We start from the raw sequence: 15,932 nt of genomic DNA on the forward strand, positions 1-15,932 counted from the left end.
GCTAGTGAGGATGAGGTTTTTTGGGGGACAATGAAATGTTCTAAAATTAACTGGGATAGTTGTGCAATTCTGTGACTACACTTACTAAAAATCATTTAACTGAGCACTTTAAATGGTTATATTGAATAATACGTGAATTGTACTTCAAAGCTATTATTTTACTTCTAGAGAGATTTTGCTATAGGGCACATGCACTTGCCAGAAAAAGAGACATAAAATGAGAAATCATGCCCCCAGTGGAGAGGACCACACTGCAGTCCACTCTCCCCTCCCCTCCCTCCCTCCCCTCCCCTCCTCTCCTCTTGTCTCCTCTCCTGGGATTTTGAGCCCACATGCACACGTGCCTGGCATTAGTTCCAAGCCACTGGTGTCCAGGACTCAAACCACAGTCGGCCATATGGGAATCCAGCACCTTAACCACTATGCCACCTGCTGACCCCAAAGCTATTTTTTATTTTTTTGGTGGGGGGAGGTTTTTGCTATAAGGCGCATGTGCTTGCCAGAAAGACAGAGAGAGACAGAGAGACAGAAAGTGAGAAATCACTCCCCAGAGGGGATGACCATGCTGCAATCCCTTCTCCTCCATTCTCCTCTCAGGATCTTGGGCATACATGCACATGCGCCCGGCATAAGTTTAAGCCACTGGGTCCAGGACTCAAACTGCAGTCGGCTACAAAGGAGTCCAGCGACATAGCCATTACGCTAACTGCTGGTCCCCCAAAGCTGCTGCTATTATTATTACTTATTTATTTATTTAATTCCATTTGTTATTGTTATTTTTTTTTATTTGACCACCAGAGAGAGAGAGAAAGGGAAAGCGAGAAAGCAAGCCACCAGGTCTGGGACTTGAACCATGGTCGCCCATGTGGGAATCCAGCGCCCTTATCCACCACACTGCCTGCCGGCCCCAAAGCTATTCTTTAAAAAAAAAAAAAAGCCACGGTGAGCAAAGAAAGAAAAATGTAAGTCTAAAACAATTCTATAGTGACTATAAAACAAAAATACCACTAATTTTGAGTACAGGAAAACATGATAGAGCTAAAAGCATTAGAGAACAATGAGCATAAGACTGTGATAAAGGAGCAGGGTTTAGAAGGCATTGTAAAGCAGAGTGTAGAAAGCAAACGTAGAAAAGCATTCTACAATTCTTTTCTCAAGTAACTTTAATTAAAGAGTAACTGAGGCCGGCCTCAGGGCCTGATGTTTAAGGGAGCTGGATCTCATGTGGCTGACAGTAGTTCAGTTCCTTGCCCCCAGTGGCTTGAAAACCATTCTGAGTGCATGTTTGCATATGCTCCAAATCGCAGGATGGAGAAGTAGAAGCCCGGAATGTGGCATGACCGTGTCCTGCTGGGGTGGTACGTTTTCCTTCTGCCTCTTCCTGTCTCCGGTGAGTCCATGTGACTTCTAGCAATGGCAATGGCAAAAGTCTTAAGAAAAAAAAAAGGAACAGAATAAATACTCTGAAAATAGAAATAGAACATATAACTTCTAAACCTTATTTAGGTGACTAGGACATGAATACTTGATCAATTTAACAGCAGGCAGAAAAAGAAAGGGGAAAGAGGCAAAGATGATCCTGAGGAAAAACAGAGTAAATGGTAAGAAAAATATAATTCTATCTGAAATATCTATTTTCCTTTTTTTTTCAATTTGTGTTGTTTTATTTTATTATAAGGGTTTATTTATATTTATTTATTTATTTGCCATAAGGCACATGTTTGCTGGAGAAAGACAGAGAAAGTGAGAGGGAAAGTGAGAAATTACTCCCCCAGGGAGAATAGCCACACAGTTCCTTCTCCTCTCAGGATTTTGGGCACGTACACACACAAGCCTGACATAATTTTCAAGCTGCCAGGTCCAGGACTCGAACTGCAGTTGGTTATACGGGAATCCAGAGCCCCAACCACCATGCCATCTCCTGGCCCCATGTAATGACTATTTTCAAAAGTAAATAAAACGTCACTTCAAAGATTGGGGGGAAAAAAAGAAAAAGAGAAAATGTTGGCCCAGCCATGGTAGCATGAGATGGTTGATGCTATTTGGCAGGCTGAGACCACATGGGAAGTGTGGCTCTATTCCAGCCCAACCTAAAAGCTAAATGCAGGGGTACATATCTGTTGTCCCTGCTTCTGGGGAAGCTGTGGCAAGTGGATCATGACATAATAAAACTATCTAAAATATAGTAATTTTTTTAAAAGAGAGATTTTGCTATAGGGTGTGTGTACTCACTAGAGACATGGAGAGAGACAGAGAAAAAGTGAGATGTCACCCTCCCAGGGAAGATGGACACGCCACAATCCCTTCTCTTCCATTCTTCTTTTGGGATTTTGGGCACTTAAGTATACACACCTGGCATGAGTTTTAAACCACCAGGTCTGGGACTTGAACCACAATTGATCATTTGGGAATCCAGTACCACAACTACTATGCCACCTGCTGGCCCCAATAATAAAAAAATAAATGAAATGTTGAAAACATAATAACACCACAGGCCAGCCCATGGCCTAGTGATTAAAGAATTAGAAACCACATGGCTGACTACATGATTTTGAGTCCTAGACCCAACGACTTGAAAAACCTGCCAGCTGTGTGAACACGCATGCCCAAAACTCCCCGGGGGGGGGGGGGTGCGGAGGCTGACAAAGAATTGCAGTTTGGGTAGTGCTTTCTCCCTATTGCTTTCTCTTTCTCTCTGGCAAGTACGTATTCCCTCTAGCAAAATTAAAAAAAAAAAAAAAAAAAAACACATAACCCCAGAATTTAACAAAATTACAGGGTACAAGATCAACATACAAAACTCAGATTTTTTTTTTAATTTAGACACTTTTTTTCATTTGCCAGAAGGTGCATGTGCTTGCCAGAGAGAGAAAAAGGAAGCACTCTCCATGGGGTAGGGCCACACTAAAATTCCTTCTCTTCCATTCTGTTGGAATTTTGAGGAAGTGTACACATGACCAGCAAAGCCACCGGTGCTAGGATTTAAGCCACACTGTGGGACACGACTCTCTAAACCACCAGGCCACAGAGCTGCTCTCATCAGATTTCTATACACTTGCACTGAGCAAACTGAAAAAGAAATTTTAAAAGCAATCCTATTTATAAGAGGGTATAAAATAAAATATAAGAGAATGAAATACTCAGGTATACCTGGGCAGCTAAGACAGGATAGAAAGTTCTCTGTGAGACCTTTTCTGGGGGAAAAAATAATAGTGTACCTAGGTCTAGTTTTTTTTTTGGAGACAGAAAGTGAGAAATCACTCCCCAGGGGAGGTGGCCACTTCACCGTCCCTTTTCTTCCATTCTCCACTCGGGATTTTGGGCACGCATTCACACGTGCCCAGCATGAGTTTCAAGCCTCTGGGTCCAGGTCTCAGATCTCAGTTGGCCACGTGGGAATCCAGTGATGTAACCATTACACCATCTGCTGGTCCCCCAGGTCTAAATTTAGCCAAAAAGGTGATTTGGTTAAATTGTACATTGAAGACTATGAAACATTTTTAACACAGATTTAACCTAAATAAAAAGATATTCTCATGGGTAGGAAGGCTTAATAGTATTGAGGTGTTATTAGTATCCAAAGTGATCTACAGGTTCAGTGCAGTCCTTATCAAAATTCCAACAGCCTGGGCTAGCGGGTGATGTGGTGGTTAAGGCACTCCCACATAGCCAAGTGTGTGGTTTGAGTCCTGGACATGGCAGCTTGGAAAATGTACCAGGCACATGTACATGCATGCCCAAAATCAGAGGAGGAGAATGGAGGAAAAGGAAAAGGGACTGTGACATGGCCAATCCCTCTCTGGTGAGTACACACACCCTATGACAAAAATCCAAAATTCCAACAGCTTTTCTTAAAGAAATGGAAAGCCAATCTCAAATTTATATGGAATTGCAAGCGGGCCCAAACAGCTAATACAATCTTGAAAAAGAACAAAGTCAGCAAACTCACACTTCCCAATGCCAAGACTTACTACAGTTAAAGGAATGAAAACGGTGTGGTAATGACATAAGGATAGACATAGAGGCCACTGGCATAGAGTCCAGAAATTTACTCATGTCAGTGGCTAACTGATTTCCAAGAAGGGTGTAAAGTTTATTTGGTGGAGAAAGAACAGTCTCTATAATAAATGGATCTGGACAACTGGGTTTCCACATGTAAAAAAATGAAGTTAAATCCTGTATTTCATATCATAGACGAGGGAGCTTCTAAAAGTTCATGTGAAGTGGAATTAAAGTACAAGTTTATGCTGATGCAAAAAACCTAAAATCCATGTCTTATGTTTTCATAATACAAATCTTCCATGAAGATTTTGAAGATATCTTATGCAAACATTAACTCAAATAGAACTTAAATATAAAAAAATAAAATCATAAAATTCAGGCCAGCCAGTGGCATGGTGGTTAAGGCAGCTGGATCCTACATGGCTGCTGGATCTCACATGGCCTACTGCACAGTTTGAGTCCCAGGCCTGGTGACTTGAGAAACATGCTGTGTGTGTGTGTGCCCAAAATCTTGAGAAGAGAATGGGAAAGAAGGAATTGTAGCCTAACTATTCCCTCTGGCGTATAATTTTTCACTTTCTGTCTCTCTGGTGAACACACAGAAAACTAAAAGAAAATAAACATTTTAAAATCCCATAAGACTCTTAAAACATAGTGGTTTATCTCCATGGTGTTAGATGTGGTATTGGGTTCTTGGATATGACACCAAAAGCACAAGCAAAAAAAAAAGATAAATTGGACTTACTCAAAATTAAAGGTCTGTGCATCAAAGAACACTCAAGAGGGAACCAGCAGTTAGCATAATGGCTATGTCGCTGGACTCCCACGTAGTCGACCGCGGTTCGTGTCCTGGACCCGGTGGCTTAAAACTCACGCCGGGCGCGTGTGCATGCGTGCCCAAGATCCCGGGAGGAGAATGGAGGAGAAGGGATTGCGGCGTGACCATCCCCCCTGGGGGGTGATTTCTCGCTTTCTGTCTCTATGTCTCTCTCTGTCTGTCTGGCGAAAAAACCCTATAAGAAAAAAAAAAAAACCCCTCTCAAAAAAAAAAAACAAAAAAAAAAAAGAACACTCAAGAAAAGTAAGAAGACATAGGCCAGCTGGTAGCATGGTGGTTAAGGCAGCTGGAACCCACATGGCTAACTATGTGGTTCAAGTGCTAGACCTTAAGGCTTGAAAAAACACACCAGGTGTGTGTGCATGTCTACCTAAAATCTCAAGGGGAGAATGGAGGAGAAGGGATTGTGGCATGGCCATTCCCCCTTGAGGATGCTTTTTCCTTCTCTTTTTCTCTTTCTCGTTCTCTGTCTCTCTCTGGTGGGCACATATGCCCTATAGCAAATAAAAATTTAAAAAAAGAAAAAAAAAGAAAAAAATAAGACAACCATAAAAAAAGGGAGAAATGTTTACAAATCATATATATAATAATGGTTTAATATCCAGATATATGAAGAACTGGTAAAACTCAACAAAAATCAACAACCCAGTTTACCAATTTAAAAGTGAACCAAGAAAGATATTTAAATGACTATAAACACGTGAAGAAGGGCTGGCCCCATGGGCTTGTGGTTAAGGGAGCTGGATCCCACAGGCCAACTACCATTCAAATCCTGGCCACAGCGACTTGAGTGCATGTGTATGTACACCAAATCCCAAAAGGACAGAGACATGGAGGGAAATGGGACTGCAGCATGAGCATGCCCCTGGGGCCGCTTTTTTCCTCTCTCTCTCTCTGTCTCCCTCTGGTGAATGCACATGCCCTCTGACAATAGAAAAAAAAAAAAAAAGAGGGACCAGCAGATGGCATACTGGTTATGTTACTGGACTCCCATATGGTTGACTGTGGTTCGAGTCCCAGACGCAGTGGCTTCAAACTCGTGCCAGACACATGTGCATGCTTGCGCAAAAGTCCTGAGAGGACACTGGAAGAGAAGGGACTGTGGCGTGCCATAGGGTGATTTCTTACTTTCTGTCTCTGGTGAGCACACATGCCCTATAGCAAAAATCTCTCTTAAAAATAAAGAAAAAGGAAAAAGAGACAAATTCTGATGAAATTCTACTTTTACCCGTTACTTTCAAAAAAGAAAAATACTTTTGACAAAACTGTTGGCAAATACCTTAATTTAATGAAAGATACCCATCAAATACCTGTAGTAAGCATCATTCTTAAGTTACGGACAAGTCTAAGATGCCTGTTATGACCACTCCTGTTCAACAACAGAGTGCGTGAGTTAGACATCCAGCATCATATATGCCTATAGGGAGAACTGCAAGGGAGGAAACAAAACTCATTACATTCATTTGATGTGATTGTCTACATAAGACATCCAAGATAATCTACAAACCATCATTCCCAAATAGAAGAACAAGTAAAATAGTTGATATGGAATCAAAGTAGAGTTTCTAGTGTCAGCAACAAACATCTAGAAAGTACGCTTTTTTTTTTTTTTTTTTTGGAGAGGTTTTTTTTGCTATAGGGCGCATGCACTCGCCAGACAGAGAGAGACAGAGAGACAGAAAGTGAGAAATCACCCCCCCAGGGGGGATGGTCACGCCGCAATCCCTTCTCCTCCATTCTCCTCTCAGGATCTTGGGCACGCACGCACACGCATCCGGCGTGAGTTTTAAGCCACTGGGTCTGGGACGCAAACCACAGTCAACTACGTGGGAGTCCAGCGACATAGCCATTACGCTAACTGCTGGTTCCCTAGAAAGTATGCTTTTTTAGAGAGAGAGATTTTTGCTATTGAATGTGTGCACAGGTCAGAGACACAGAGACAGAGAGAGAAGAAGTGAGAAATCACCTCTCGCAAGGGGTATGGCCATGCCACAGTCCCTTCTCCATTCTCCTCTCAGGATTATGGGCATGCATGCATATGGGTCTGGAGTGAGTTTCAAACCTCCAGGTCCAGGACTTGAACCATGATCAGCCATGTGGGTGTCTAGTGCCTTAACCACTATGCCACCTGCTGACCCCATAGAACATGTACTTTGAAAAAAAAAAAGTATTTCATCGTACTAACTACAATTAAGAATATATCAGACCAGGGCAGCCAGGTGGCCTGGTGATTAAGGCAACTGGATCCCATATGACTGACTCCCCAGTTTGAGCCCTGGGCCCAGTGGTTTGGAAAACACAGTGTGGGATCCAGCTGCCTTAACTACCTCACCACCAGCTGGCCCAGCAAACTCTTTTTCACAGTAAAATGCCAAATAAGAAAAGTAAAAGGAAAGAATTTGAAATGACCATTTTGCAGCTGTGATAGTTACAATTGATTTAGGCAGGAATCACCTAAGAACACAAACAGAGTAGATGAAAGTTTAATGAGAAATGGGATTTACATAGTCTCAAAGCATTTTCCCAGTGAGTGCTTGTTAACTTTATAGTGATGACAACTTTACAGTCAAAAAGCCTAATGGACATCATATTAGCCAAGTGATTAAGGTTATCATCACCAGTAATAAACTGATCTCAGGTGCCTGCTGATGTGATGCACTGAGTAGGACAGAGTCTTATTTTTGCATCGTTTCTGCTAAGAATGCAGCAATCATAATTTAAACCTGAGGAGACATCAGAAAAACCCAAACTGGGTATTACTCTACAATAACAACCTACCTGTATTTTAAAAATATCAGTATCGTTAAAGACATGAGAAGACTGAAGAACTGCTCCAGATTAAAGAAGAAACATGAAAATTGTATTCGTTTCTTAGATTTTAAAAAACAACGTGTGGGGCTAGCAGATGGCATGGTGGTGAAGGCGCTGGACTCCCACATGGCTAACTGCAATTCAAGTCCCAGACCTGGTGGCTTGCTTTCCCTTTCTCTCTCTGTCTCTCTCTGTCTCTCTCTGGTAAGCACATGTGCCCTATTGCAAATTTAAAAATGATGATGATAATAAATAAAATAAAATAATTCTTTTTTCTGGAGAGGTTTTTGCTATAGGGTGCATGCGCTCGCTAGAAAGACAGAGAGACAGAAAGTGAGAAATCACTGGACCAGCAGTTAGCGTAATGGCTATGTCACTGGACTCCCATGTAGTCAACCGCGGTTCAAGTCCTGGACCTGGCAGCTTAAACTCACGTGTGCATGTGTGCCCAAGATCCCAAGAAGAGAGTGGACAAGGGATTGCAGCATGGCCATCTCCCCTGGGAGTGGGGGGTGATTTCTTGCTTTCTCTCTCTCTCTCTTTCTGGTGAGTGCACGTGCCATACAGCAAAAGCCTCTCCAAAAACAAAACCAAAATAGATTTCTTTCTAAGGTGGTGAAAATGTCTGGAATTAGTGGTGATGGCTATACAACTCTGCAAATACACTAAACTATAAAAATGAATATGCTATATACTCTGCTGTACATAATAAAATGGTGAATTTGATGGTATCAAATTCAGTATTAAAAAATAGGGGATTCACATGACTATTACTGAACAAAGTTGTCATTATTTTGCCTCCCTTTTTCTACCCTTTCCCTCCAAACACATGTATCATCCCCAAGGCCTTAAAATTGGCACAATTTCTACCTCTTAAAAGAGATTTTATAAAATGCCAATTGTTCCATATTTACAGTTTGTTGTTTTAACACCAAGACTTGTCATGTTTCTTAGGTACTCCTGCCTTGCTGTGTTTCATTCACAAATATGTACATATCTTGTTCGTTGCCACATGTTCTTAAAAATTTCTCACAGCACCCACAGTGCTGCAGTCTGCCTAAGTTGGCAGTATTTATATCCTGAAAAAAATCTGCCTCTTTTCCCATTGCTGTAAAAAAACAGAGCAAAGCAAATTCCACATTACTTTGCCATGTTAGTTTCATAGCTGTCAAATAAGAAGTACGTGATTCACTGTGCATTTAGGATCAAAGACAGGTACCTTATTTAAAGTATGTCACTTAAGATAGGATGCTTCAATGGTGAATGCTTTAAACAAGGCCTCCCAGGATATTATAGACCTTCTTATGCTGGTATGTCAAACTCAAGTCTTTGGTTATTGACTGCAGAGGTTCAAAGGACAAACAGTGATCAAGATGGACAGCTACACAGATATTTCTCTTTTTCTTGACTTGTAAACCTCCCTGATATTAAAAAAAAAAAAGAATTATAAGTGTCCCAATAATCTTTTAAAAAATATATTATTTATCCACCAGATAGGGAGCAGGTGATGTAGTTTAAAGCAACTAAATCCCACACGGCCAGACTGAGCAGTTCAAATCCTAGGCCTGATGGCTTGAAAAATCATGCCAGGTGCATGTGTGGGTGCGCCCAAAATCCTGAGAGAACAGAGGAGTAGGGATTGGACATCCCTACTTGGGGACGAGTTCTCACGTTTTCTCTATCTCTTTCTGATGAGCACAAGTACCCCATAGCAAATATTATTTATCCAAAAGAAATATTTAGAAAGTCCTTGCTGAAGTAATAGACATTTTAGTATGCATTAATGTAAATTTGGTATGACTCTGAGAATGACTATAGAAATCTGTTTCTTAGTGGGTGCTAGTCAGTGGTGTGGTGGCTAAAGCGGCTGGATCCTGCGTGGCCAACAGCATGGTTGAAATCCTAGACCCAAAGGCTTGAAACCCCCCAGTCCCTGTGCATGCATGCCCAAAATCTCAAGAGGAGAATGGAAGAGAAGGGATTGTGGCATGGCTATACCCCCTGGGGGGTGCTTTCTCATTTTCTCTCTCTCCAACAATGTGCCCCATAATAAAAGTAAAAAAAAAAAAAAAAAAAGAAGAAGAAGAAAAAAAACAGTAACAAAGAAATCTATTGCTTAGTGGACTATCTTGAACATAATTAGTAGTTAACATATATGAATAATGGATAAACAAAATTATAGAATGTTCAAATTTTGGCATTGAACTTTTTGCCAGCATTTGATTAATTATCTAATTCATTTAAAATATGTTTATTGAACACCTGCTGTGTGCCAGATAATAAGAAAAAATGAACACAGTGCTTTTCATATGAATTTTAATCTGGAGTTGAAGACAGGATCTAGTGAGCTAGCTGTAGAAACTAATATGCAATTTCAAACTGAGAGAAGTCATGAGGGAAAGAAGATGACTTAAGGTAGAGTTTGACTTATATAGACTAGGAGCAGGGAGAAGACCATCCCAAGAAGAAGAAAGAAGAACATCCCAAGAAGAGCACTCGCAAAGCTCTTGTGGCAGAAGAATAATGGTAAATTGAAATTCTCAGAAGGTCAGCAGGTATAAAGAACGAGGGGAGAGGTACAGAATGAGGTTGGAGAGTTCAGTAGAAATTATGTAAGCTTTGTAGTCTGTTAAAAAAAATCTAGCCTTCATTATAATAGCAGTGGGAAGCCACTGAAGAGTTTTATGTAAAGTGATGACATGAGATTACTGTTTTAAAAAGAGCACTCTGTACTCTGGAAAATAGTTTGGCAGTTCCTTTCAAAACTAAAAATGGACTTACCACATGACCCATCAATTACATTCTTGGGCATTGATCCCGGAAGAATGAAGACTTATTTTCACACAGAAACTTGTACGTAAGTGTTCATAATGGTGTAAGAATAATAACTAGAAATGTAGAAACTACCCAGATGTCCTTCAATAAGTGAATGGTTAAACAAACTATGTACATTCATACATGGACTACTGCTGAATAGTAAGAAAAGACAAAGTAACACATCAACAACTTGGATAAAATTCAAGGAAATTAAGGGGAAAAGACCAATCTCCAAAGGCTACAAACTGCTGGGGCCGGCACCATGGCCTGGTGGTTAAGGCAGCTGGATCCCACATGGCCAAACTCATTGTTCAAATCCTGGGCCTAGTGGTTTGAAAAACACTCCAGGCACATGTGTGTGCATGTCCAAAATCCCAGGAGGAGAAGGGAGCACAAGAGAATGCAGCGTAACCATCTCCCCTGGAGGGTGATTTCTCACTTTCCCTCTCCGTATCTCTTTTTCTCATGAGCACACATGCCCTATGGCAAAAACCTGAAGAAAAAAAATAATTGGAAGAAACTAGGGGAAAGATGCACAGGGTTCTTCTATATATTTCTTCATAGCCTCCTATAATTAGAAGCTCTAATTATTTCAAAATAAAAAAGCTAAATTAAAAAAAATAAATGTTGTGGCTACCAAGTAAAAAATGGATTGAACAGAGGCCAAGACAAGATATGGAAAACTGTCAGGTGATTATTGCACAAGTTCGAAAAAGAATGAAATAATCATGGCTCCACTTGGATGGTGCCAATGGGGAGAGAAAAGAATTGACTCATCTGAAAAAATATTTAGGAAGTAAAACTGATAGAATCTGGTGTTAGATGGAATATATCTTGAAGTAAAACTTTGCCCCATATTCATAGTATAGAAAACAAATTACTTTTAGGGCAAGACAGCAGAAATTTGGAAGGCACCATGTTATGACAAAGCATATTCCAGAACCAAAGGTGTTCTTTGTTTATTTGCCAGAGGTACATGCACTCACTGGAGCAGACAGGAGAGAGAGTGAGAAAGCACCTTTCATGGGGAATGGTCATGCTATAGTTGTTTCTCTCCCATCTCTCCCTCCTTTAAGGATTTTGGGCATATATGCACATGCACCTGGCATGTTTCTCAAGCCCCCAGAACTAGGACTTGAACCACAGTCAGCCATGTGGGTGGGATCTAGCTGCCTTAACAACCACAGCATCAACTGGCCTCATTGGTACTATTTATATGAGGTCATTTAGGGACCTTTGCTAGGCTAACATACACACCATCTTTGTGTCAATAATGTATTTCCTCTCAATTCTAAATCTGCCCTTCATTGTTCATCCTGTAAAAATACAGTTAGGCCTTTTAAATAGTTTGCCTTTGTCAGCTGGCATCCTGTTCAACTTTGCCAGTAGAGGGTGCTGAAGTAGGCAGGGGCTTTTCCTCCAGATCTGCAGTGTTGGCCCCTTAACAGTCCAGGCTCCTGCAATGCCAGCAGCATCCAGAGGCATCTCCCTTTGGCACTCTTCTAAGAGGGTAGCACAATAGCAGCAACTCTGGCATCTAATAAGCCTTGCCTGTGCACTTTTGAATAAGGTAGGTATCTCACCTTGGGGGGCAGGGGGGACTCTTGTTTTTGTTTGTTTCAGAATTTTGCCATAGATGGCAAGCCTGGGGACTGAGAATGCTGAAGATGGCCAGAATGCAAGTCAGCTTTGCCAAGTTTGGGAGGAGGACAAGGTCTTGGTGCATGGCAGTGTGCAGGGGCTGATGCTCCATCAGTTACCCCATATAAACAGCACCTTTAGGGCCAGCTGGTTGCCATGGTAGTTAAGTTGACTAGATCCCACATGGCTGACTGTGTAGTTTGAGTTACAGACCTGGTAGCTGGAGAAACTTCCAGGCACGTGTGTGTGAGCCCAAAATTCTAAAAGAGGGGTGGAAGAGAATGGATTATAGCATGACCATTCCCCATGGCAGGTGCTTTATTACTCTCTCGCTTCGTCTCTTTCCAGTGAGTGCACATGCTTGCACACACTGTCTGGCAAAATTTTTCTTTTTTTGGAGAGGTTTTTGCTATAGGGCACGTGCGCTCGCCAGACAGACAGAAACAGAGAGACAGAAAGCGAGAAATCACCCCCCAGGGGGATGACCACACCGCAATCCCTTCTCCATTCTCCTCTCGGGATCTTGGGCACGCACGCACATGCACCCGGCATGAGTTTAAGCCACCAGGTCTGGAACTTGAACCGCGGTCGACTACGTGGGAGTCCAGCAACATAGCCATTACACCAACTGCTGGCCCCCCAATTTTTTTTTTAATGTGATAGATTGTTGCAGTAATCATCCCAATTTGTTCTCCCTCCTTTATATCCATATCCTTAGGTCATCCACTTCCACAATGACTCTAGGATTGGCCACATGAATTCGATTAGCCAACGAAACATAAGTAAAGTCTGGAGAAGTGCACACCAGTTAGGGCTTGCCTTCTATTGGTGCTCTTAGAAATAGTATAACCACTAACATATGGAAAAGCACAGGTTAGCCTTCTGCATACTAACCTATGTCCCAAGTACCGTTGTCATTCTGCTGACAACCAGCCAACCCCAGACATCCGAGTCAGGTCATTGGCTACTAGCTGACCAGAAATGCTTGAGTCTGCCTAGCCATCACCATGTGATGCCAAGGAAAGCTATTCTATAATAATTGAGGCCACATTGTCTAGCCACAGAATCATGAGTAAAGTAGTTTTCTTTTTTCAAATCATCAAGTTTGGGGATTGATTTTTTTTTCTTTTTTTGGAGAGGTTTTTGCTATAGGGCACATGCGCTAGCCAGACAGACAGCGAGAGACAGACAGAAAGTGAGAAATCACTCCCCAGGGGGGAGAGCCATGCCTCAATCCCTTCTCCTCCGTTCTCCTCTCGGGATCTTGGGCACGGCACGCACGCACACGGGCCTGGTGTAAGTTTAAGCCACCCAGTCCCGGAACTCAAACCGCAGTCGACTATGTGGGAGTCCAGCGGCATAGCCATTATGCTAACTGCTGGTCCCATTGGGGATTGATTGTTACACAACAGAAGTGTATTAAAACTGAGGCCACTTCCGGCGTAGCCATGGCAGCTAACGCTACTACCAACCCGTTGCAGCTGCTGCCTTTAGAGCTTGTGGACAAATATATACGATCAAGAATTCACATTGTGATGAAAAGTGATAAGGAAATTGTTGGTACACTTCTAAGATTTGATGACTTTGTCAACGTGGTACTGGAAGATGTTACTGAATTTGAAATCACACCAGAATGAAGGATTACTGAATTAGATCAGATTTTGCTAAATGGAAATAATATAACAATGCTGGTTCCTGGAGAAGGACCTGAAGTATGAATGGATATCCTAGACTTATGCTAGATTCTGTTTTGTCTTACAGTGGCAACAAAATATACATTTTTTTTTAACCTTTTAATGTTAAGTCCTGTAAAGCTGTTTCCCGTTAAAGGGAAATGCTTTGAAGATGTATGCCCGTTTTTGTAAGTTAATCTTATTTTGTAAATTAATCTTATTTTGGAAAAAGAAGAAAAGTTTGTTTTTTGAAGGCTAAAATAAAGATGTTATTTGTTAACCGTCAAAAAAATGTGTATTAGGGGACCAGCAGGTGGCGTGGTGGTTAAGACGCTAGACTCCCACATGGCCGACCACGGTTCAAGGCCTGGACCTGGCAGCTTGCCTTCTCACTTTCCCTCTCTCTCATTCTTGTGCTCTGTCCCTCTCTGGTCAAATTAAAATAAATACATGAATAAATAAAGATAAATTTAAAAAAATTTAAAAAGTGTATTAAAACTGATATGAGTGACACTAATACAAGCTAACTAGTAATTCATTTCTACTGTGATTCCACTGGTAGCATGTATATGGCCTAGGGAATTAAGGACTGTATTACCGATCTGCTGGATGGTCCCACTGCAGACTCAAGGACTCTAAAATTGAGGTCATCTTCATCCTGCCTCACCATCTACCACCAAATCTTATCCTGTATTCTGATTACCTACAACAAGTCTAGGAGGAAATTTCTGATTTTTCCCTCACCCTCCACCTCCAAGCAATTACCAAATTGTCAGTTTTTTGGGGGGTTTTATGGGGATTTTTGTTTGTTTGTTTAACCACATGCCCTATACTCCATCTCTGTTAAATCCACTTCAAAGTGTAAGAGGGGTCACTGATCTCTTGCCTCGTGTTATCTTTTTTTCAGTTGCCAGAAATAAGGTGCTGGTGTTTGCCAGAGAGGCAGAAACGGAAAGCATCCCTTAATAGGGCACAGTCCCTTGTCTTTTTCTTCACCCTGTCAGGATTTTAGGCGAGCTCACAAGACAGTGGAACTGTGATTGGCCATGTGAGATCCAGCTTCCCTTAACGACTAAGCTGCAGGGCTAGCTCAACAAATGCGTTTCTGAACATTTACTATGTGCCAGTCGCTGTGAGGTACCAGAGGAGACAGAAGGGAATTAGGCAAAATTCCTGACTGCACGGAGCTTATCTGCTAGTCTGCCATGGAACTCCTGTAGAGGCAGTTCTCTCAGTTGGTCTTAGCCTGAATCTTCTAATCAAGAATTTCAGCACCCCTTCTTTTACTTAGGAAAAGGGTAACATTTGCCCCCAGACAAGGCCATATTCTGTCTTCGAAAGCCGATTCTGCTGCTGTACAGGTGCTCGTCTGTTAGGAGGTAGCATTGGCTTCACAGCTCCATGGACTCTCTCCCGCATTGTCTGTGCAGTTGAGTGAGTTCTGGGAGCCTGTGTCCGGAAGGGTGAGACTCCTGTGTGTGGTTAGTTCGAAGTCCGCACCTGCTTAACGTGTGCTCTCCAGGAGTTCTGATATCAAAATAAACCCAGCCTTTTACCGGCTGGAGATTCGTCTGCACCTACAGATTCCCTTTAGCAGGGTAACTAGAAAACCTGACAAGAAAACAGAAACAGGGAACAACTGACATCGTAAAAGGGCGTCAAAGCCCGTCAGAACTAGACCTCAAGGCCTTTTACAAATCCGAAAACTGCTCTGATAGCCCAGAGTGGCTCCCTTCGTCGCCTCAGGTCGCACAGCCCAACTGATGGGTCAGATCTAACCGCCACGCTGCGGGGCCTCCTCAAATCTGAACGTCGGAGCGAGGAGCGGCGGTCTCCCGCTTCCACCCCACTGTCCTTTCTTGCAGGAATTCCACGTCGCTCTTGCCCGGAGTTGGGTCGTTAGAGTACCAAGTTGGAGCCCGCTACGAACAGGTGTCCAGACCACGGCCACGGCCGGGACCGGGCCTCCACGCGCCCGGCGAGAACTCTCCCGCTCCCGCTTCCAAAGTTTCCTCGCATCCTACGTTCCTCTCCCCGGTCCTGGCTGCGAGGCCCCGATGCCTGCTGTGGCCTGCGACGAAGTTCGGGGATGCCATTTCCTCCGCATCGGCAGCGGAGCTGGGCGTCCTCGGGCCTGGCGGGCGGCGGGG

At 42.5% G+C, this 15,932-nt stretch overlaps 1 pseudogene; it reads left to right on the top strand.

Moving 5' to 3' along the window:
• The first annotated feature begins 13,557 nt into the window (after positions 1 to 13,557).
• LOC102484013 (U6 snRNA-associated Sm-like protein LSm5 pseudogene) lies at positions 13,558 to 13,958 on the top strand (annotated as a pseudogene).
• Positions 13,959 to 15,932: the final 1,974 nt, after the last annotated feature.

This window comes from Tupaia chinensis, unplaced genomic scaffold, assembly GCF_000334495.1.
Source record: "Tupaia chinensis unplaced genomic scaffold, TupChi_1.0 Scaffold141943_1, whole genome shotgun sequence".
Classification (NCBI taxonomy): Eukaryota; Metazoa; Chordata; class Mammalia; order Scandentia; family Tupaiidae; genus Tupaia; species Tupaia belangeri.